General features: G+C 47.2%; 1 long non-coding RNA gene across 1 annotated transcript in view; it reads left to right on the top strand.

Moving 5' to 3' along the window:
- Positions 1-23,549, top strand: part of LOC146812357 (uncharacterized) — a 185,398-nt gene extending 161,849 nt beyond the window's left edge. Inside the window, exons 3-4 of the long non-coding RNA XR_014965934.1 lie at positions 14,588-14,822; positions 22,618-23,549. This is a non-coding gene — a long non-coding RNA (uncharacterized LOC146812357). The remainder of the gene's footprint in view (positions 1-14,587; positions 14,823-22,617) is intronic.
- Positions 23,550-24,180: the final 631 nt, after the last annotated feature.

The following is a 24,180-nucleotide window of genomic DNA, read 5'->3' as shown; positions in this document are numbered from 1 at the left end:
TTCGCCAACCAGTATCAAAGAAACAAACTTACTTACTCCCATACGGGGGGGTTCGCACCAAGGGTGCCCCGGGCGGGATAATCCTCGCCTCCGTGTCCTTAATAGAATTGGAACTTACCGTCATAGCACTAGGCAAATTCCGATTCTATGTCAGGACCGGAGGCTTCGGATTATGCTAGTTCAAAGCTTACTTACCACTAACTGTGCCACATTAAGAACCGGCTTAAAATAAAACCTCTTAAAGGTGGAGTCGGACGACCAGTCCGCTGCACGCATTAAATCCTCCAAACGCGCTCCGAGCGCGAAAGCCTTCGAGGCCATAGCGCCCCTGGCAGAATGGGCACCAAACTGTTTAGTATCAATGCCAGCCTCTTGCATAACCCATCGCACCCACCTAGCAATGGTAGGAGAAGAGACTGCTTTGTGTGGCTTCTTGAGAGCTATCAAGAGTTGCCGTTCGCCTGGCGGGCGGAGTTCCTGCGTCAAATCTTCATATGTCTTCAAACAGTCTACCACACGAAGTTTGGGAGAGTCCCGGAAAGCCGGATACGTTATTGTTCGTGAGTTGGACTTAGTTCTGCGTCCAATCGTAAAAACCACCCCTTCTGGGGAAAAAACCTGCGCCGAGACATCAAGCGCGCGAACATCGGAAACTCTCCTACAGGAGATCAAGCAGAGAAGCATAGCAAGCTTGGAAGACAATTCCTTCAGAGAAAGGTACCTATTAGGCTGCCAGGAAAGAAACAGGTTCAGTACTCTGTTGACGTCCCAAAGGATGGAATAGCGAGGTTCCGGGGGTAACGATAACCGCACGCCCCGTAGAAGTCTGCAGACCATTGGGTGTTCTCCGACAGGTGCTCCGTTTAGAGGCTCGTGGCCGGCGGAAACCGCCGATCTGATAGCATTAATGGAGCGATAAGCCAAACCCTCCGACGCCAAATCGGCGAAAAAATTTAAAAGGGGAACGATTCCTGCGACCACGGGATCCTGACCCCGTCGAAGACACCAACGAACCCAACGTGACCACGAGGATCTATAACGTTTCGTGGTACTGTCTGCCCATGCCTTTGACAGGAGGGCCTCAGCCTGTCCCGAAAGTCCCGGCAACGACCATCGTCGCCTGAAAGACGCCACGCCATGAGCCGGAGTGTCCCCTGAGTGATCAGGTGATGAAGGTCCCCTTCCGGGTTCTGAAGAAGCTGAGGATACAGGGGGAGTAGGATTGGAGAATGCCAGGAAAGTTCCAGAAGAACTGGAAACCAGACTTGAGATCTCCAAAGGGGGGTTATCAGGATCACCTGCGCGCCTTGACGTTGGATCTGGGCCGTCGTCCTCATGATCATTGAGAACGGTGGAAACGCGTATCCGTTCTCCTGTCTCCAATCCTGGAGGAAGGCATCCGTGGCTAGAGCCAGTGGATCCGGCCTCCAACTGAAGAATCTGGGCACCTGATTGTCCAGACGGGAGGCAAAAAGATCCGCTGAGAACGGTCCCCAGAGGTTGTGGAACCATTGGAAGATCGGAACATCCAGCTTCCAGAGGCTGGAGTCGTAAAGATGACGGGAGTGCCAATCCGCTACCTGATTGTGCTGGCCCGGGAGATATTCCGCCGTCACCGAAATATGATGCTCGAGGCAGTAGCTCCAAAAATCTTTTGCCAAGTTGGCCAGCCCCCGAGAACAGGGCCCTCCCAACCGATTGACATAATGGACCGCGGAGATGTTGTCCATCCTCAGAAGGACACAAGACTGCACCCTGTCCTTGGTCCAACAGCGCACTGCGAAAGAGCCAGCGAGCAGTTCCAAGCAATTGGTGTGAAAATCCCGCTCGTCTGCTGACCAAACACCTCCGGTGGAAAAATCCCCGCATCGAGCACCCCATCCCAATTTGCTGGCGTCGGACTCGATGACCAAGTCTGGAACGGATCCGAAAATCGCTCGACCGTTCCATGCCTCCATATGAGTAAGCCACCAGAGAATTTCCTCTTTGGCTTCCGCCGATAGGGGCACCACGTAATCGTATGAGTGACCCCGTCGGAGGTGGTAGGCCTTTTGACGCTGCAGAGCCCGATAGTGCAAGGAGCCCACAAAAATCGCCTGGATCGAGGACGACAGGAGGCCCACGATTCTGGCGAGCTGACGCAAGGAAATGGTGGGTTTGGACACCGTGCGGCGTAGTTCGTGCCGAATTTTTGCCATCTTGCGAGATGGAAGACTCAGGGTCGCTTGAAAGGAGTCTACCACAAACCCCAGGAAGGTGACTGACTGAGAGGGATGAAGTATCGATTTTTTCGTATTGATAACAAACCCTAGGCTCTGGAGCAGAGAAACGGTTTGTTGGAGTTGCATCACCAAGAGTTGGGGAGACTGAGCCATCAGAAGAATGTCGTCCAAATAGACGATCATGCGTATACCCCGTGCTCGGAGAAACTCTACCGCGGGACGAAGCAGTTTGGTGAAACACCAAGGTGCCAAGGAAAGCCCGAATGGAAGGGCCTTGAATTCGTATACCAAGCCCCCCCAACGAAACTGAAGGAATCGTCGATGGGGCGGATGCACGGGAACCACGAGGTAGGCGTCTTTTAAATCCAGACGTGCCATCCAATCGGAAGGGCGCAGGAGATCGCGCAAGAGGTGAATTCCCTCCATTTTGAAATGGCGGTACACCAACCACGCGTTGAACTCCTTGAGGTTGATTACTGGACGACGACCCCCGTCCGCTTTGTCCACAAGGAATATATTGCTGAGGAAACCGTGAGGATGCAAAGTTGTGCGACAAATTGCGCCTTTGCAAAGCAATTCGGCGACCTCCTCGTCGATCAACCGTGCGTCCTGAAGGCTGAACTGTAGTGGACACGGCCGCGTGACCTGATGAGGACTGCCCATAAATTCCACATGAAAGCCTTGAATCGTTTGCAGGATCCATGCATCGGACGTTATCTCCGCCCAAGCCTGACTGAAGCATGCCAATCGCCCCCCTATCCTCAACTGACATGCGGGGAGGACACTTACCGCTTGAAGTTCCGCCTCCAGAATTGGACTTGTATCCTCCACGGCCCTTGAAACGCTGTCCTCGCGTTGGGTAGAAATTGGTGTAGTTTGCGGTGGAATTATATTGACCACGGCCAGAGCCTTGTCCCCTTTGAGGGTTTTGCTGGAATCCGCGGCCGGACGAGCGGCCCCTGCCTCGACCGGCCCCGCGGAAAACCCGTTGGGTAAACACTCTCTTAATACCCGACTGGGCCTTGTCCAAGGAGGTAAAGGTAGAGACAAACTTCCCCAGTTCTTTAACAAATGGTTCTCCAAACAGGCCCCCTTGAGCAACAGCTCCTGCCTCAGAAGAAGCTAAATCCCCAAGTTTGGGGTCCAATTTTATCAACAAGGAGCGGCGACGCTCCGTTGAAAGAGCACAATTTGCATTGCCCATAAAAATGATGGCCCGTTGGGCCCAATTAGATAAGACTTCAGGCGAAATAGTTGAGCCCGTTACCTTAGCCTCCTCCGCCATGTCCAGGATTTTTGCCATAGGGCCGACGGCGTCAAGGAGCTTGTCCTGACAGGACCGCCAAGATCTATCAATACCCTTACGGGGATCCTTTACAAATTTTGCCAGGAACGTAGCCATTTTGGAATCTAATTCCGGCGTAAGCGTGATTTTGTCTGGCAAGGAGGGACGCGGGCATTCCGCCCTCAAACAACTCTGCGCCTCTTTTTCCAGAGGTTTACGCAAACGGTTGGCAAGGAACCTGACAACTTTATCCCCTGGGACCCAAGCAGAAGACCGGGGATGCATTATCTCATCTGGGTTCAGCATATCCGCATCCTCCTCAGGCGCCGCCGAAGTGGTCGCCGGAGCCGGCCGCCAAGGACGGGAAGAACCCGCCTCGTCATCAGTATCCCCTTGAGTATTATTATCTGTCGCCGGGGATGGGGGATCTGGAATATCCTGAAGTGGGTCACTCGTTGGGAGAAGGGGAGCACTTGGGGCCGTCTTCGCCAAAAACGCCGTCTTAAGGCGCGCAAAGGCGTCCGCATCCACTCCATCAGGATGCTGCTTTTTAGGGGGGGGGGAGTGGCCCCGTAGGGAAGCTGCCCAGGGGCCGGCGCCGCACTGCCACGTGCCGCCGCCAATCTGTTGCATTCCTGCACTATCCTGTCCGAGAGACGCTGCTCCATCGGACCCACTACTTCATTAACCACCCGGTAGATTGAATCATCAACCGCGTCAAAGAAGTCATCGCTATAAGGTAAGTATTCCTGCACTTCCTCCTCATAGTATTCAGACTGACTGGTCATCTTCACAAGGTAAGTACCTACAGACACCCTTACACAGCCAGCAGGATAATAGGATTATGAGCAGACCAAAGGCCGCAAAGATAGGGTAGCCCAGAGGGTTACAATAGGGCTGCACCAGACCCTCAACGCGGAAAAAAACCCTCAGGAAAGAACCTGACCGGGTGGCTGCCTCCCTACCGCGTTGTAAACAGTATTTTAGCCCAAATTCAATTTGGAAAAAATGCCCAGAATGTAATGGGACACCATCCGCGAGATGCGTGGTGTTCGGCAGGTGCCTACAGCGCTGGATACCAAAGCGCGTTCAACGCGGGTTATACCGCAATACAGACCCCCACCGGGGCGTAGGAGTTAATAATGCTGGGAGAGTATACAATCCGCGATGCGGACGTCAGAGGTAAGGCAGCAGGGGATGGCTATGACCGTTGGTCTCGCTTCGCGCTCCTCATCTGAGGAGACGCGACGCGAGAGCGACAAGGCGGTCAAGCGCCCCTAGCGGCGCATAACGAAGCCGCAGCAGCAGGGGAGCCGGCCGCGTAAGGGGCGAGAACGCTCCCGCGGCCGGAAGGGGCTCTGAAAATGGAAACAAACAACCAACAATGGAAAAAATGTCACTGAGAGCCCACAAACGTGAATGCAAACACGTAACTAGCACCAAAATACACAAACAATTATTCGGTTAAAGTAGAATGATCAAGAGCACTTAACTGGCTGCGCAGCAGCGAAGAAAGAGGAGGAGAGAGAGCTGACAGAGGACTTTGGATGGTGTCACAGAAATAGTTGATGGACTAATTACTATGTTATCTCCCTGGTTGTAGGGAGTGTAGTTTTTTGTATGGTTTTTTACACTGATATTTACGAATCTCTCTGGCTGCTGTCGTTTCTGATAAGTAATAAAGCGAAGAGAGATAGCATAATCCGAAGCCTCCGGTCCTGACATAGAATCTCATGCTTACACTGTTGCTTCTGCATTACAAATGTTCTCTGTAAAAAAAGTCACTGCTCATTGGATTTAGATCTGTGCTATATAAAATAACTAGAATAAGAGTAACGTATTCCATAGAGAAGTAGAGGATTCCTAATGAGTCTGCAATTCAGCAGTATGCGGTCACAAAATAAGAATAAGAGTGGAGAGAGACAGAAGTAACATTAGAACACCGTTCTTCACAGAACAAGCGGTAAATGAAAGAAATTTAACTTCAACTGCAGGAGCCTGGGGTCAAAATCGGCGCCAAAATACTAAAAGATATGCATCAAACTGAAGGGAGTGCTTACAATAATAAACTGAAGGTAATCATTAAGTCTAGTAATGATCTACAGTGGTTTAGGAAGAGTACACAGGGCCAGATGTATATACCTTTAGGATAGCTATTTGCAAATAGAGTTTTTTTCTGAATTGCTGTTTGGTAATTCTAAATGTATGAAAGTTTTATTTTTTTATATAGTGATTCATAGTGGGTCACACATAAACATATCTATTAACTATTAATGAGATAGGTCGCAATTTGCGACCCATTAGTAATGACAGCCATCACAGGGATAGGGGCCCGCTGAGGTCAACAGACCACTATGTTTGTGATTGCTTTTTAAATAAAGCTATAATTTTTTAAACTGCAACCTGTTGTCCTTAAAGAAAAATGGGATGCGTTTAAAAAAGATAAATGATAAATTTAATTTTCATTTTTTAAGAGCAGGCAGTGCTCCGTGGGACCACTGCCTACTCTTAAAGATATTTTCTTAAGTTTCTCAAAGAGGATGGGGTCCCAATTGCTGGTAAAAGTATTAGGGGTATATTCACAAGAATGTGTGATAACTACCGCAAGAGTAGCGTAAAGCAACTTCCAATATAGAATCCCATCGCGGGAAAATAACCCCGTGTCAATGTAGAATTCACAACAAGGCGGTACCATTCGATAGTCTGCCGACACCGCAGACAATGTCTGCGATACAACCACCATGATGGAGATAAAAAAACAAACCACAACACCAAAAAACACGCGATGGGCCAAAGCACAATGAGTAAATCAGCGATAAGCAGAACCAGGCCTGCAACACACACCTGGCAGGCCGAAAAAATCACCATAAAAGTAGAAAAAACTCCCACACCCAAACTGACCTACACCCAAGCACCATGGAGGCAGCCGGAGCAGGTGCAGAGGACGAGCGCAACCCCACAAGCACCCCGGACGACCAGCCAGGGACATCGGAGACAGGGAAGGGCAAGGACAAGATGAAAAGGACGACGAAGTTCAGTCCGCAGGCGAACAGGATCATAGTCACGGAGGTGATGGAACACCATCAACCACTCATCACCTCCAACGTGTCATTGGGCACCAAAACTGGAATTTGGCGGTACATCGTCGACAAGGTGAATGCCGCCGGAGAGCACAAGCGGACAATAGACGAGGTCAAGAGGTGATGGAATGACATCAAGCGGAAGGCCAAGGAGAAACTCCGCCAACCAGAAGAAAGCAATGCAGACTGGAGGTGGGGGCCCAGCGCCACAGCTATAGCTGAATGACATGGAGGAGCTGGGGTCGACAGTCATCAGTGTGGATACTGTGGCCGGACTGCTCGACGGGACACAACACAACCGCAACAGGGTGAGTGACAACCAGGTACTCGGGGGACGGGTGGAGATGGGCACGATGGCATACATGCACAATCAAGCAGGGCACAGTACACACCCACAATGACCCTGGCTCCTCGCACAGACCCACAGACTGTCACAATGTACAATGCCATGCTGTCAGAATGTCAACCTATACCATGCGGCTACATACATGTGGACACATTGTAATACACCATCTCCCCTTCACATCGCAGGGGCATCGTCAACACCTCCTGCAGAGCAGTCCCAGCCACTCTTCACTGATGATGAGGAGGACAACACCAGCATCGATACACAAGCCCTCCTAGACATCATTGACCTCATCCGCGACTCACCTCCAGGATTAGGGCAGCCCAGCTACATCGAGGTGACCCCACCCACCACCCAAACCAACCAGCAGGATGCACCCACAGCCCTGGCACCCTCCCAAGTCCCCCAGGAACAAAAAATGGCCTTCTAACGCCGTGTGCTGGAGGGTCAGAGGGAGACGGCTGAGCAGGTGCGGGTGGGGTTCGAACTCATGGCTGCCAAACTGGATGCCATCTTTGGGTGTCTATGTCCGCCCCATGGTCTCCAACGAGCCCTGACTGACATCGCTGGAGTCATGACACGGAGAATAGAATGATGTTCATCCTGTGGGATGCGAGTCAGAGGGTGCGACATTGCATTTTGTGTACCTGGTCCCATGAACACTACAACAGTCACACACGCATCAGTCACTTCCTTGTCCGGACATGGACTAGACCACGCCCCGAGCCCACGAGTCCTTGTGGCAAGCCCTGCGAAGGTCCGGCATACGGCAGGCCAGACCACTCCGATGACGCACCGAGGGGGGCCATCATTGCTACCCATTGTAGGCGTACTCGCTGGTAGTGTGCAGGTCACTGGTCTAGTCGTCAGCATGTCACAGCAACTCCCTGAGAGCAGGTTTGCACACACACCACACCCATCCAGCACAGGCATCACTGGCCATGTGACTCCGCCAACATAAGGGGCCGACGACGTCACATTCCCCTCTTCAGGTGGTGACTGGATGATGGCCGCTCCACGCTTCTCATTCATAAAGGGCCCATGAGTTGTTGCGCACAGGGTTGGTGGCATCTGAGGCCTGGCACACGACACCGGCCTACCGCCACGTGGTGCTGACTGGGCTTGCACAGGGTTAGTGGCACCCAAGGCCTTGCGGCCGGCACGGGCCTGCCATCACATGGCGCTGACTGGGGTTGCACAGGGTTAGTGGCAATCGAAGCATTGCGGCCGGCACAGGCACCCCACCACGGGACGGTGACTTTGGGTGCATTGAGTCAGTGGTACCTTAAGCTGCTGATGATGCCCTGTCCTGGCGGTCCGGACAGCTCAGGTTTTGTGTGCCCTGCTGGACCGCAGTGTAGGCCAGAGCCAGCGGGCAGCACAGGCCTACCGCCACGTGGCGTCGCTTCCGAGATCCCAGAGTTAGTGGCACCCATTGGGCTGAGCGGGTGTGCAGCCTGCGATGGTGCCTGGTGAACTGGTATGTCCTATGCCACGGAATAATCAAGACCCAGCACCAAACGTGAGACCTGTTGGCCTGCGGAGCATGGTGTGGAGGGTGCCATGTCCGCGGCCCCAGGCTTGTGGCTTGCAGCGGCACGTGGTGGGATCTCCCATCTACGTGCCGGTGGCGGAAGATGAGCAGTGAGGCCTGGGTGTGCATGGGCGGGCATTCTCTGACGGGCGGCGGGAGGGGTTGCGGTGCCTCTGTCTGGGTGTGCATGGGCAGGCATGCTCCGATGGGATGCGGGAGGGGTTGGGGTGCCTCTGCCTGGGTGTGCATGGGCGGGCAGGCGCTGTTGTCTTGTGCAGGTGTGTGTACTGTGCCAGTCATGTATCTGGACTCTGTTTCAGCTGGCAGCTCTGACTCAGATGTGTGACCTGGTGAACTGTAATACATACCTGCACGTGGTTGGAGACACACCGGTGGCAACAGGTGAGCAGTGTGGCCTGGGTCCGCAGAGGCAGCACTGTCTCTCTCTCCCCCTTTCTTCTTTTCTTTCTCCCCCTCTTTTCCTCTCTCTCTCTCTCTACTTTCCCCCTCTCTTCCTCTCTCCCCCCTTCGCTCTCTCTCTGTCCTTTGATGTGCGGAGGACACACCTTCTCATCATGATTTTTGTCTTGCAGACTGGGACCTACGGATTGTCCCGAGGGGAGCGGCCATTTGTCTTCATTTCATTTCAGTGTTCATTTTAATAAAGTTTCTTTTGTTGCTTCGAAATTGAATGTGTGCTGCTCTTTTCTGTGTCGACACATGCATGTCACCAGTTGTGATTGTGCAACGTGAGGCGGATTATTTTGTGCATGTTTGTGTGTAGCTGATGTGGCATGTCTTTCGTCGGGGGGTGCCAGGGAGGGGTGGTCCTGGGGGTGGTGTTGTTGGGTGTTGTGGCCCTCTTGGGTGTCCGGGCTGCATGATGGGTGGCTCCGTGGCTTCTGTTGCCCTTCAGGTGTGGCCCTGGGCTGGTCTCCCTTTTGTGGTGCAGGCTGCCGTCTGACTTTACACCAGGTCAGAGCAGGTGTAGATTTCCTGGTGCTAACGCACCTTATCGCCTGTTTTGTGTTTTTTATCGTCGATGTGGCTGGTCGTTGTGAATGTTGTGGTGTGATGTTGTCGCGGCTTTTGGCACGGGAACGCCCACTCTGCATTTCATTAGCGATAGTTGCGTGGGTGCTCTGTGGCGATGTTTTTTGCGGCTGCTATCACGGGTAAACTGGTGCTGTAGGCTGTTAACACCAGCTTGTGAATGGGGCAATGGATTTATCGCAACTTTGGCTGCGATGAAGTGCCGTCGGCGATAGTTTCTTGTGAAAATGCCCCTTAATGTTTAGCGAACTGAATTCGGTTGCACAATATTATTAAATACCACTGGGAATCTGTATTTGGAAGGGACACCCTAAACACATCCTTTCCAAATACCGAATAGCTAATGGAAATTGTGATTCGATAACAAGGCATCTTCCCTTTTGTACATTTAAATAAGCTTTTTTGTGGTCGCTAACAGCCTGAGAGTCGGTTCGTTTGCAACCTCAAGAAATCTAAAAGGATAACCCTGAGTGTTCTTATCTGTGTGCGTGGATCCTCAATTGCCAATTATTGACAAAAACCTTTTTTATGGATATTTAAAGTTAGTAATCATAGTGGTGAACGCATGAGGCATTTACAGTGGCCCAGATGCAAACTTCAGGTGTATCACAAAGAACAAAGGACTGCAAAGAGGCTGGACCAAAGTGCAGTTGCATATTCTGCCGGGTTTGTGGTGTAGAGATTCTCGGTCCTTATGAGTGATGTCTTAACAATACAGGCAGATGCACCACGTGAATGCACACAGGAAGTTCCCACGTCCACAGCCGTTTGTATGTGCCTAGTGTCCGAACCTGATATGCCTGTTCGTGTTTAATCAGTTTGGTAGACCGTTTAGGGTTTTGTATAATTGGTGGTCATCTTTATTCCTCTTGTTCAGGGGGTTACATTGATGTCTTCCAACTTGAGAACCCTCCTCACTTAACACTGAGCAGTTGTTGTCATTATGTGCCCCAGGCATCAGACTCCTGTGTGCCAAGTAATGCCATGATATATTCCAGGCTTCCTGCAATAAGCATGTCACTGCTATGTTGTGCCCATCCCCAAACATAAGTAATTGCCATGATGTGCTTCACAATGCTACTGCATTTGCCAGATAATTTCATGATGCTACACATGTTCTTCCCCACAGAACAATCAACACCATGATGTGTTCTGTGTACCCTCCTTACTAAGTAATTGCCATGATGTGCTCCAGACATCCCTCTATAGGTCACTTTATCTTATGATGTCCCCAGGCTCTCCCATTATAAGCTTGTCAATGTATCTGATGAGCCCCAGGCAACCTCCAATAGGCCAGCCTGCTGTCATAGAATGAGGACAACGCCTCTCATGATTGTTTTTGTACAGGAAGGGGCCCCTTCCTGCTCAAAAACAATCCTGCCAACAACACAGACACCCTGGCGCCATGGTGCAAAGGTACCTTTGCTGGTGCTCTGCTGCAAATTGTGCACTGGTGCTGGCTGAAAAGATAGGAATGCACCGTTTCATGTAAATACAGTGCACTCCTGCCCCTTCTCATTGGTGTAGCACAGAGCAGTGTAATGACTTTAGGCGCTGCCCTACGCCAATTCTCTGTAAATGAGGCCCTAAGTGTGGTGGATGGAAAACATGTCGAGGCTGCACCCACCATACACTGATGACCAGTCACCACTGAACCTTGATGCAGGTTTCCTGATCCTACAGAGAATACCTAACACCAGTCCATATATCCATATATGGGTAAGGAAGGATGGAGGGGGCTCCATCCTGCACCCACTGTTTTAATAGGCTCCACGTGGCATGATCATTTCTGCGTCTTCACATTGCATCCCTCTTTTCTCTTTTTTTCCTAGAAACGTTTCCAGAGGTGGTTTGCCACTGTAGCCACCAGCCAATTCCAATATCAGCTGGATCTATCTTGGCTACTTTTTCATTCAATAATTGTCTTCTTCAAATCCACACTCTTTATGTGCAGATAAATGTTGACTGATAGCTTTTCCTACATACATCATCATCTTCCTCTGCATGTGTGAGTTTAAATAGACATCACCAGTAGCCTCACTTCACGCCTTCATTCTATCTGTGACTGTGCTGCTATCACTTTAATTGTCACTATCCCTCAACTCCCATTTTCTGCTCCACTTCACCAAGCACCAGTCTAGCCATACAGGGGTCTGAAGAGTAAGGCAGCCCAATTGCCCGGAAGCCTCTGTGTTGAGTCCTTTACTTCTACCTTACCTCTCTTTCTCTCGTCTCTTTAGTTCAATGACAAACCCTTGGCAACATTTTCCCTGGTCTAATGGCCTGCACTGCTCTTTACAGGACTTCTCTCTTAATAGTTTTTATTAATTATTTGGAACTTCTCTGCTGCAGTAGCCTTCTTCCTCTTCATCTGTAGTGCACCAAGGAAGGGAATCTCTTGAATCTCAGAAAGTTCTCAATCAACCCTTGGGACTTTCACAAGCCACCACTCAACTCCAGATAAACCACTGAATTAGCCTAATGTATTTTGTATCACCTAAGGCTTCTTATATCTGCCTGTTATTAGCAATGTATTAGGTACAGCCTAGGCAGCACATGCGCTGTCTCTCTAGACATGCTGTATTCACTGTGTGGGCTTACTGCCCACCCATTGGCTTTATATTGGTAACTTGGACTGTCCTTTAAAAAGGCTTGCATTTTAGTGGGCAATCTTTCTCCACTTTGGTGCTTATGGCTCTGTGTCTTGAAAATCTGTTTTTCTTTATTTCCTGTTGGGACATGGATTTGTAGTGGAAGCTTCGAACAGTTAGTTTTCAAAGTCCGTGGCCTTATTTAGTACTCTAAACCCATGTTTAAAGGTCACACAACTGCTTCTTTCAATATCATTGCACACTGTTAGCCTCCTGACATCTGCATAGATTTCTAAGATTTGTAATGTTTTATGAGATGTGGTTTCCCTAATGCGCTGAACAGGCTATACAGCCTTTCTTCCAGCATGGCGGCCATGTGCATTTCTTTTCTTCCTCACGGCAGAATGGGGTTCTTGTAAGCTAGGAGGTAAGGTGGCCGAAATGGGTATAATTCCATTTTCAGTGTCCAACTCTTCTTAGAGTATCTATTGGTCAGGCTGAGCTAATTGTTTGTTTTGCTGTTCGCTCTAACGGGAGGAAGGGCATCGCTCCATTTCAACGCATACTTTCAGTCGATTATTATTGCTGTCTGTCTCTGCTTTCCTACTGTTTTGCGCGTTACAGCACCAGTAAAGTTTAATTTTGTGTTGGTTTCTCTATTTAGTCCAGTCGATCTAGATTTTGCGTGCTCAACACCAAAGTTCCGGAGGTGTTTTCACATACGAACAGGGTATTTAGAGGACCCTGACTTACCTGTCTTGGGACACATTTAGCTACTGTGGGCATCCACTTTTCATTGAGAGGCTTCCCTTTATTAATTATGGTTGGGGGTGTGAGATTGGAGGACATCTTCGACTTTAAATACACTATTGGTGTGGGAGCCTTAATTCGGTCCATCGTGGTGGGTAGAGCACTATAGCTTGAGATGAAGCGGGCTCAGCAGTAGTTTCGTTCAGTCATTCCAACTGCAAATGGTGTTTGGGAGTCTGAGCTTCCTGGTCCAGGCACACTTATAGTGGCTGCAGGTGATCATGTCTGGGCCAGAAGCTTTCAGGTAAGGAAAGGCACTCAGTAAGATAAGCGGCCATCTTTGAATGGTTGCCCCTATTTTAATGTTATTGCCATTGCATGCACTTGAGGTCAGTCTGATTAGGTGACCATGTGGAAACTCGCACATTATAGACGCACTTGCTGCGGGGTACATTGTACTACAGTGGGGCTGTTCTGGGGACTTCTTTGACTTGGGGATAAAGCAAACTATTTCCGCTGTCTTAGCTTTCACGTCCACTTCAGGACAAGCGCGGTTCATAATGGTTTACAGTATTCTGCGCACTCTTGTTTTCTATTGGCGCTAAAAGGTTTAGTCCATGTGCACATGCTGAGGCTGTCTCTTTTACGATCTTGAATACCATGTGCTAAGTTTAATGCGAATCTGCCCTTTCCCTGTGCTACCGACCTTAAAGTCCAAGTCCTATCAAGGGGGTCCAATTTTCGGCTTAATCGCTTTGTTTAGAGCCACAGCAGTCTTGGCAATATGGTTTGTGTTGTAGTCGTCTCTATTCGTGTTAAGGCTTGCAATAACAAATTGGAGGTGCCATCTGAGTATGTAGCAGCTGCAAGCAAGTGCTTTGCTGGGCACTCAGCCATTCTTGTGAGGCACATGATAGCGGATTCAATACTTTAATACTTTCCGCTGTTCGCTATGGTTGACCTTTTTCCATCCACAGCTGCACTAGTGATGGGTTTCCTCCTTCTGTTACTGTTGGCTCCAGCACACAATGCAGGGCAGAATGGGCACAGTCTGTGTGAATAGGTTTTAACATAGCATTCATGGCTTTACACAGACGGGTGGCTAATAAAATTAAGTGCAGATGGAATTATTTCGATGCTGCTTCCACTTTCTATGTTCGCACATACAAGGAGTTTTGGTTTGCCAGTGATTGCTGTACATTCTGTTATGTGTGTTGAATCGTTGAGTGGGCAACTAATGCATTTGAAGTGTTATGCATAATGTACTCCTCTCACGTTACTCTTTTAAACTCTTAAATGATCCCAAACTGCCCCTGCCACCCGCTAGAGTCTTGCTGCCTCTTTCTGGAGCCCATCTCGTTGCAAACCTTGGCGGCAGCCGTGCGTTCTTTGCAAACATTTTAAACTGTGCCCTTTGATTGATACACTTTCCATTCCGTGTATCAAGCAAGCATGTAGTCCTGAATCAGACTGTATGACCCATTGTGTAGTAATTGCATAGCTATTCAATCTCTGGTGGCACACTACCCAGGATAATGTGCTGCATGGTTAAACACTTATAAGGTCCCAAAAGGCAAGACCTATTGGCTAAGCCAATGCTTGTCTATCTTGGGAGATAAAAATATAGCTTAAATGCATATGCTTTTACAGTGTTATAATAAGTGTATATTTAGTTTCACTTAGTTTTCACAGGTTGGTTTAATTGTTTCTGTGTTCCTAATAACAGGTGGCATATTGGCAGCTGGACCCAGACTCCAAGGAATGGACCCTTCCCAATATGGTTTCCAATTTCATATCCCGTGAGCTGCCCCTCCTGCAGAGGCTGGGGATGGGGCAAGAGATCAAGAGCCTGGACGCCGACCAGGACCAGTCGAGGCGCTTCGAAGCCTCAGTGGAGGCGTTGCTGGTGCTTGGCATTATGAACCAGTTGAGTACCCTGCTGCAAAAGGAACATATTGATGGTAACTAGTCCCAAGTAGACAAAGGTCAACATCAGTAAACTATATTAATAGTCATTGTCCAGGAGAACCTAATTAAATGTACTCTAGTGGTGTTGGACCCCATTAATGTGTGCAGCGCAGGCAGACACTAGAACAGAGATATGTTTGACCTTGTCAAGGCGGGTTCCAGAGTTACTGTTTGGAACAACCTAATAACTTTGTGCAGTTTATAAAGCGAAAGCAGGATTCGCCTCTCATGAAGCTTAACTTGCTCTTCACATTTGCCCGTCTTGGTCTGCATGCAGAGTTCTGTGGTTGTTAGATAACATCTGTAAAGGCCCTTCTCTGTGTGCTTATCACCTTCTCTTGACCCCCTGACTCTTCTTGGCTCTCAGTTCAGCAAGGATGGGGTTCTCGGGCTTGCGAACGGCAGGAGTCCAGGATGCAGCGATCTTAGGCTACAGTGAGTCGAGGATCAGCATCAGAGTGAGTCACAGCAACTTTGACAAATGCGAGAAGTCCTTAAGCTGCAGCAGAGATTGCACAGTCAAAAGAAACCATTAGTGGTGGGGAGTCTATGTGTAGAAAGGCCTTAAAGGTGGGGCAGGACATACCTTACAGGAAGGAGAGATGTGTGTGTGAGACAGCACTCAGAATGACCACTTTGTCCATTTATTTATTTTTTGGGGGTGGTGGGGTGAGGAGGTTGCTGAGAGAAGCATTCCTTGAACTCAAAATACACCTTGCGACACCCATTTTACCCACATTAAAATGATCACCTTTGATCTAATACTTACAGCCACATCATCGCTGACTGGTTATGCCCAGTACTTGCATGGACAAATCATCTCACCAAACCATGTCAATTTCATCACAATCTGCCTACTACAGCTTCAAACCAGAACATGAAAAACACCAGTTCTCTCTTTAAATGTTTTGTTATGAGTATTATCCATCAAAACCTCATCACGCTCGCAACTGCATCACATCTGAGAAATAAATGTCAACTAACCCTTTGGCTCTTTCAGCATTGCCCTAAAAACCAATGAGCAATTTATTTCCAATGAAAGCTTTAATCCCAAACCGAAACCTACTGCAGCTATGTAATTCCAATATCTGTTCACCAACAAATAAATCCTTTCAGAAACAAAGCTCATCCTTGACAGAAAGGTCATCACGAACATTCCAGTATTACTGAACTTCATCACCTACAACATCCTTATGAGGCCAACCACTGGAAATCTGCTTAATGACGTGCAACACTACATCTTTCACTAGCAATTCTTTCCAAACCTCTTCACGAATCACCCCTTCAGTGATTTCAAAAACACTAATATCCTCCAAGTCCCACAGGTCCTCCTTCAAATCACTCTCACTCTCAGTCTGTGCGGAAACAAGGCATAGTAAGTAGCTGGCCACCTAGTTCTCAGTCCCAGGAATATACTCGACACTGAAGTTGTAAACCTGCAACGTGACAACCCGCTTACAGATGCAAGATGAAATGACATCCAAACTCTCTTTGGCGAACATGTCCTTCAGGGGTTTATGATCAGATCTTACCAAGAAGGTTCCACTCCGGAGGAACATCTTGAGCTTCCTACTGGCCCAGTATATACAAAGGACCGCCTTCTCAATGGCAGATTATTGGTTTTCCCAGCACCACTAACTCCCTGGACAAAAACATCATAGTTTCCTCTCTTCCCTCATTACCTTGTTTCAAAACTTCACCTAACCCCTTGGCACTAACGTCCGTGATGAGGATAGATTGCCTCCCGGTGTCAAACATTTGCGAGGAGGGGGCATCACGCAGCACCTTCTTAACATCTTGAAACTCAGAATTGCAACAAGCGCACCAAGCGAACTTGCCTCCCTTCTTTAAAAGTGCTTTCATGGTGTAAGTGCGAGTAGCAAACCTGTGTACAAACTTATTATAATACTCGGTCATACCCAAAAAGGTGACCAAGTCATCCCTGCAATTCGGAGTGGGAAGAGCATCAATAGCCCTAACTAATTGATCTTTAGGTTTAATGCCATCTTTGGTGAGTTTGTGACCCACATACTCAATTTTGGAGAGATTAAACTTGCACTTATTCTCCTTCAAGGTAGGACCCCTCTTTTTACACCTTCCCAAAATCTGCTTGACTCTGTCGACATGCTCCTCTTGAGAAGCGCCAAACGCTAAAACGTCATCTTGGTAAATCTTGACACCAGAAACACCACCCAAGACATCTTCCATGGCCCTCTGAAACACAGATGCAGAGAACTTTATCCAGAGGGTAACCTCGTGAATTTGAACAAACCAAAGGGAATAATAAAATAGATCAGATTCACGGAGGCATTGTCTATTTTATTTTGATTCTACGCCACCATGAGGTCTAGTGTTGAAAAAACTATAGCCCCATCAAGCAGTGCTAGCATTTCCGCAATGATGAGGAGTGGGGACCTATCTGACACCACATTTTTTATTAGGACCCCTTAGGTCCACATAAAGCCTTAGTTCACCAGAAACCTTGCATGAGGACGACTTGCGTGAGCCATTCAGTTGCCTTCATCTCAACAATGATGCCCTCACTCTTCAACTTGTTAAGCTCAAAGAGCATGGAGTCATGGAGAACTAGAGGCAACCTCCGCACTTTACAGAATGCAAGTATAGCCCTATCCTTCAGTACAATTTTGTGAGTGTAGTCACTGAGGCAACCCAACTTGTCACTAAAAACACCTTCAAACTCTCTGCACAAACATACATTCATGACATCATTATCTTTTCGCACCATTCTATCATCTTTTTTTTTTTGTCCTCATATCACCAATATCTGCAAACCCAAGCCGTTCTACAAAACCTGTTCCAACCTTGAGCCCGTTGCATACTATCTCTGGCCTCGCCGGAGCAGTCCTACCAGTTTCCTGGTACCTGGTATCTCACAGGTGTAATCATCGGACCACACTTCAAGTCGCTAACATTCCACTCTATCTTTGGAAGCCAACCCAAATCCAGCAGCTATCAGCCACCCCAGTTCCAGAACCGATGTGCATTTTACAAATGTTTCTGACCGCCTGAACCCAGTCAATCTCCTTAGGTGGTAAGAAATCCGTCCAGCGCTTACAGATCTCTTTTTTATTATTTTACAGAGTTTTATATAGCACGAACTTGACCCGAAGGTATCGGGTATCAGAGCGCTTTACATTGCACCAGTTGCTTTTCATGAAGACACATTCATGTTTTTGTTAGGCATGGGGAGATTAAGTGATTTACCCAGAATCACAGGATGTTCAGCGTCATTGCCGAGACTCGAACCCAGTTTCCTAGATTCGAGGCGAACCGCCCTAGCCATTAGGCCAACTCCCCTCCCCATCTCTCATCTGGCTATGAGCATCTTATAGAATAGCAGGGCCCTCCTAGATTTTGTTAGAGGCTGGCTCGGGCAGACTTCCACCCCGATTAATCACAATGTTAAACTTAACGTTATAGTCACCTCACAGATATTCTTAACCACATTCTCCACCTCCTGCCAATACACCTGTAGTTCTGGGCACTTAAAAAACATATGTTGGTCATCGGCCCTAAGAAAGCTGCACCTGCTGCACTTTGTGGTAGGCTCTTGTACAAATTTCACTAGCCTCTGGGGTGTCGAGTATAGCTTGTTAATAGTAAACAATGGTTCAATTTCAATTGGCTGGCTTAACCACAGAGTATAGTAGTTTTAAGGGCGATTGCCAAACTGTTCTCAACCCGGTCTCCTGGATAACCCCTTCCCAAACTGAAAATGATGCCTTCTGTTTCCTCACCATTCTATCGTCCACATCAGACTTCACATTCTGCTTCACCTTCCCACTGGGAGGCACCTTCTTCAAAATAATGCTGGTTTTGACACTTGGATCTAACATATTCTCAAGATCACCTTGGTGGCCTCAACTTATGATACTGTCTTTCTTACAAGAGATGTAAACCTTACCCTCAGTAAAACGGCCTTTATATTTGAGATCAACCCAAAAATACCCAACAGTTTTATTGGCTGATCGCCATAAACCTAAGGTTTAATGTCAGGCTTCAATAACTTAACTTGCCGTTTAAGTTTTTCTTGATAACATTTCTTCAGGACAAGCCAGATTTTAGAACCGAATCAAAAAACATACAAACAGATTGGCCATTGAACAACACACTATCAATGGGGCCTTTGTTTTTATGATGATCTATTTGAAGAACCTCCTCACCACAGTGTAAATCATCATGCTCACAGTCACTACTCCCATTGAATCCCATCTCCTTCACACGTTTGTTGTTTTGGAATGATTTGCAGTACTTAGCAAAGACCCATCTTGACACAACTGCGACACTTGACCAAGAAAGCAGGATAAGTAATACGGTAAGCACGGTGCCCATTGTTTCCACATCGAAAACACTTCCCTTTACTGTTTTTCCTATTGTAAAAGGGCAAGGAATTGCCTAATTTGGTCGAAGAATTCCCCAATTTTTTACCAGAGGTTTCTGCTATACTTTGCACTTTCTCAGAGCAATCTAAGCTTATTCTTTTTTAACACCTTGACACAGGCAAGGGAGTGCTCAATACCCTTGGCCACCATTAGCACCTCATCCAATTTGGGGTTGTCTTTTTGCCACAGCTCGTCTTTAATCTTTTCTATGTTGCAACCCAACATAAACTGGTTGCGTATTTGCTCCTTCAACAAGCCTTCAAACTTGCAAGTAGCACCCAAAGTATGCAAATCTGTGACATAAAACTCAACTGATTCTAGTGCCTTTTGCATATGTATACCCAATTGGTAGTGTTCCATGTTCTTACTTACTTTTGATAGGTAGTGCTTATCTAATTTCGCCAAGCATATCTCAAACTCATTAAAATTATCAGAATAACTTTTAGTTAAGTTAGGTAAATGCTTGAAGACCTCCTGCCCTTCGGGTCCTAAGCAATGCAGCAACAAGGAAGTATTCCTCTCAGCACTTAGCGAGACACCACACATGGCTGCATAATGCATGAAGACCTTCTTCCACTTAAACCAACTAATTGGAAGTTCTCCAGGAGTAGACGAGAAAAAGGGCGGAGGCGTAACATTCTGCATCTTCACAAGGAGTACCATAATTAGGTACCAGACCTCAAGCTAAGGACCTAAATATCAGAACTCAGGTGTGTGAGTTCCACACCCGAGACTATAAACATACCATCACCCCGGTGTGCGCGTCACACCCGAAATCAACCTGAAAATTAAAGAATCCTACCCTCACACTAAGAGACACAAAGACTTGCTTACTAACACTATGTAAAAACAAGGTTGAAAAGTGCATTTTGAAAACTATACAATTATAAGAGTCAGCCACTTATACGTTAAGCAAACAATGAAAACAGCTAGTGTTTTAAATAGAATGGTGTGCACATTCCCGTTGTATTTACACAAGCAGGCGCGCAGTGAGAAGGGACACGTGCCACCACCATTCACCTAAGTTAATTAAAATGAGCACAAGGATATGCAGTAAAGGGTGTGCATATCACAGTTAAACAACTTGTAACTGAAGCAGATATGAAATAGAAGGTGTGCATATCATTAAGAGGATATGCAATAAAGAATGTGGATATCACTGTAAAACAAACTTGAAAAAGAGGCAGTGAGCTCCTGTTCAGTTGAGAGACGTCAGGAGAATGTCGCCGACTCATCTTCCCCTGTCCCACATTATCTGGGAATCACAACAACCACCGTGGTGTGCCGTAGAGCAGGAAGGTTCCTCTTCACTTGCACCGCATTGCTTAGGCAATGACCACAAACAGTATGACACACGTAAGGACGTGCCATTGCCCAAAGGTCTTGAGAGCCAATGACCTGGCAAAATGGTAGCACAGGGCGAAGGCGTGAGGCAGCCACCAGCACTAGAAGGAGATCGAGCAGGGGGCACAAGAGCGAGTAAGAAAACTGCTGCTTTCAATCAAAGCGGGATGACCTAAATAATAAGCGAAAGACACAGTACCTTAGAGTTCACAAAGTCTACCTTCAAGGTAGAATGAAAGTGTTGAGACGTTTCCTCAGCAACATGAAGATACTCTCGAGACCAGCAATTAAAACCGACATCCGGCGTAGGGTTAGACTTCTCCCCAAAAGGCAGGGTCTTTTCCATGATCGTCGCCAATGTGAAGAAGTAGGAGCCCCAAGCTTTGCGTAGAACAGAAGGTTTATTGAAGTATCTCCGTATATAGGACACGTCCCATCCACAGCAGCTGCCTGCAAGTAACTGACCTGCATCATTCCACCACATCCCCAAACTCTCAATTCTCAAACTCAGTTCTACAGTTCTATATTCTGTCCCTACATTACAATGACAAGATACCACACTGGCATATATGAGTACAGCATCCTGCCCCAAAATGCTGTCTCTCAAGAACCTCACCCATCCTCCACTTCATCACCAAGGCATGTTTGGCAACTCCCTCAGAACTGGAGAGACCCTCCTGAATCTACTAATGAAGGGACCACAATCACTTCACCAACGGCCAGCCCATTAGGTACTTGTGGAAGCTGTCTACGTCCAGCTGACAGATTAGACCAGCAAGAACTACCCCCTGCATGACTGCAGACTGGCTTTGGGTCATAATACATTATCTGTTGATGGCATTCATTGACACCTATCCCCATTACCTGGCTTATTCATCCTCTGCATTATGCTCTCAAAGTCATACTTACAGATAGCTGTATCAAGTTGCAATAACAGGCCAGTGAAGTACAGCTCTAGTTGAAAAGCCCCTCTGCCAGCAGCATAAACCGACCTAACACTTGCCCTGCCCTCATGAAGAAACAGCTGTGAAGCACCTGATAGGAAGTCAGTTTTTTGCCTCTAAAAGTGATATATATATATATATATATATATATATATATATATATATATATATATATATATATATATATATATATATACCGTTATTTCTTTATTTTCATTTCATGACTGACACCCCCCACAGTTGGCGTTTCCCCTTATTTTGTTGCCAGCATAAATGTTTATCCTTCACGCTGAGAGTCTTGCAGCAACTATACCTGAGCAGTTTAAAAGTGCACATAAAACCCATCTGTTGATGGAGTGAATGGTGGTTCCCCAGTTCTTGGGTCACGAGACGTGCAAGGGGAGGTGTAGTGCACACTGTTAAGTGCGCATGATCATTTGGCCGGCTGTCTAAGGCCGTCCAAACCGTCATGCACACTTTGATCTCTCTCTCCACCCGAGCTGTGTTGTACAGCTGAGTGGAGTACAGGCGGTGGCTCCTAGGACCTGAGCGAGCGCTAAACAAACCCACTCAGGCCAATTACTGCACTGCTCTCATGAGAGCAGCATCTTGATTGGCATCTAGGAGTCAGCGCAGTGTGCAGGGACTCCCTAGCAGAAGAATCCAGAGACGGCCGCTGGCAGCGCAGCAGCAGGTACGTTTAAAAAAATGGATTATATTCACCCTACCCCCCACACCTCCACCGTCATCCCCCCGCCCCACCAGTTGTTAAGAAAGGAGCCACTACTGGATATGAGTGCAAAGATGACTATTTACATGTTAAATAGGCAATGCATTTGTTGACAGTTGTATCAGTGTTACATAGAAACATCATTTGTATTTGGGGTCGACAAGGCTTTGCTAAAATGCATAAACAGTTGCTGTTGGCCTCCTCTATCCTGAATCAGTCATCTGGCGTTCCTCTTTCATGAGCCCAGGCGCATCAAGTGTTAGGTGGAAGCAAGTTCTGTAAAGCCCATGAACTCTTTCATATCTACTTAATTGTTTGTATTCTGTCTTCATATTGTCCCATTTGCTCTCATCATTTCTCCTTCCAGGATCACTCCAGATGGACTCAGAATCCCCCTCAATATGATACTGAGGCAGCTGTGGTAGGTTTCACTCATCAATTGAAGTAGCACCGATGACTGAGTGAGATAGAAGAAGTAGTCGTTGTTGGAGGATGCTAATTCTCTGCTGGTTCCTGTGGTTGACCTCCAGCTTGTGGTACCCTGGTCGACGATGAGCTCATACCATAGATGTTCTTTGTGAAATTAGGAACCTGCTATTGCAAATTATACAAGATGATGAGCTAAGAAAGACTAAATACTGCTGCTTTCATGCTGAAGGACATCTTGGAGAAGTTAAAAACCATACACCCTCTGCCAGGTCTGATACTGGAAACGAATAACCAATGCCATAACTAAAGTAGTATTTTTCACTGCAACGGGAGAAGTGTTTCAACCCATTCCTGTGCATGGAAAGGATCTACCCCCTTTATCAAACACATACTGCTACAGGTATCATGACAATAGCACATAAGTTACACTTGCAAAGTTGTCTGACTGTCTTTGGTTTTATTGTAAGGCATGGAAAACTCAGAAAGAGAGATACAAGCCATCTTTCATTGGCTAGATTCAGGCTCAATATATTAATTTTGATCACTTAACAAAGGAATGTTGTTTTGTTACGTATTTATTATTGTATATTCCTACCAATGGTTTACTTTCTGGAACTCCCACTGATGGTAACATTAGCAATATTTTGTATCAAACAATATGAGGTTAAACTTACAAATGTGCCTGTAAATATTGCAAGTTTATATCAAGAAGATACAAACATTGAATTTGTAGCTTTCCTAAAAAATCTGCACACCCAAGGCAAAGCACTCTCTAATCCAGAGGTCTTCAAACTGGGGAGTGCGCACCCCAGGGGGTCCGTGGCTGCTTTCCCAGGGAGGGGCACATGTTAAATGACAAATAAATGCAAATTAAACTAATGTGTGGAAAATGTACTAATTTAGGCTGTGAGGTCTCATTTGGAGAATGTGTTCCCTGCAGAGTACCTTTGTGTGAAAAGGCAGTCACAGAAAGTAATCCTAGTTGTGCGGCAGGAAGTAGTGGCTCTTTTTTTTTTTACAGTGTTACCAAGTCCAAGCAGGTAACAGAAAGCACTGTGAATGTCAGTCATTATTCATTATTGATATCTATATATGCTAGTAATAAGTAATCAGACTATACCTGAGTACATTTTTATAATTGTCCTATAAGGGGACACACTGCAGAACTCACCTGGTAATACCGTCACATTACTTCTCAAGAAGAATAAATATTTGCCACTGTCGAGCTCCAAGTAACTCCTCCAGTTAAAGTCTATACTGACTCCCAAGCACTTTAAATTTGGTGCTTAACCAGTCGCACATATTTAGCTTTTAGGTAGCATAGATGAGATTTGTTTTGTTTTACACAAATGGGCAGAAAGACTGATTTGTTTCTCAGGCCTAGAAGTAATGAATGGCCCAGTGGATTGGCAGAGCAGCCAGCATGCTTCGCACAGTTGTAGGTATGATTGGTGTGGCTGGTGCTGTGGCACCGGGTCCCTGTGGTATGAGAGGCCAGCTA

This window comes from Triturus cristatus, chromosome 7 (genome assembly GCF_964204655.1).
Source record: "Triturus cristatus chromosome 7, aTriCri1.1, whole genome shotgun sequence".
NCBI classification, from domain to species: Eukaryota; Metazoa; Chordata; class Amphibia; order Caudata; family Salamandridae; genus Triturus; species Triturus cristatus.
Note: the sequence above shows the minus strand (reverse complement) of the source record. Positions and strands in the feature narration are given on the sequence as shown.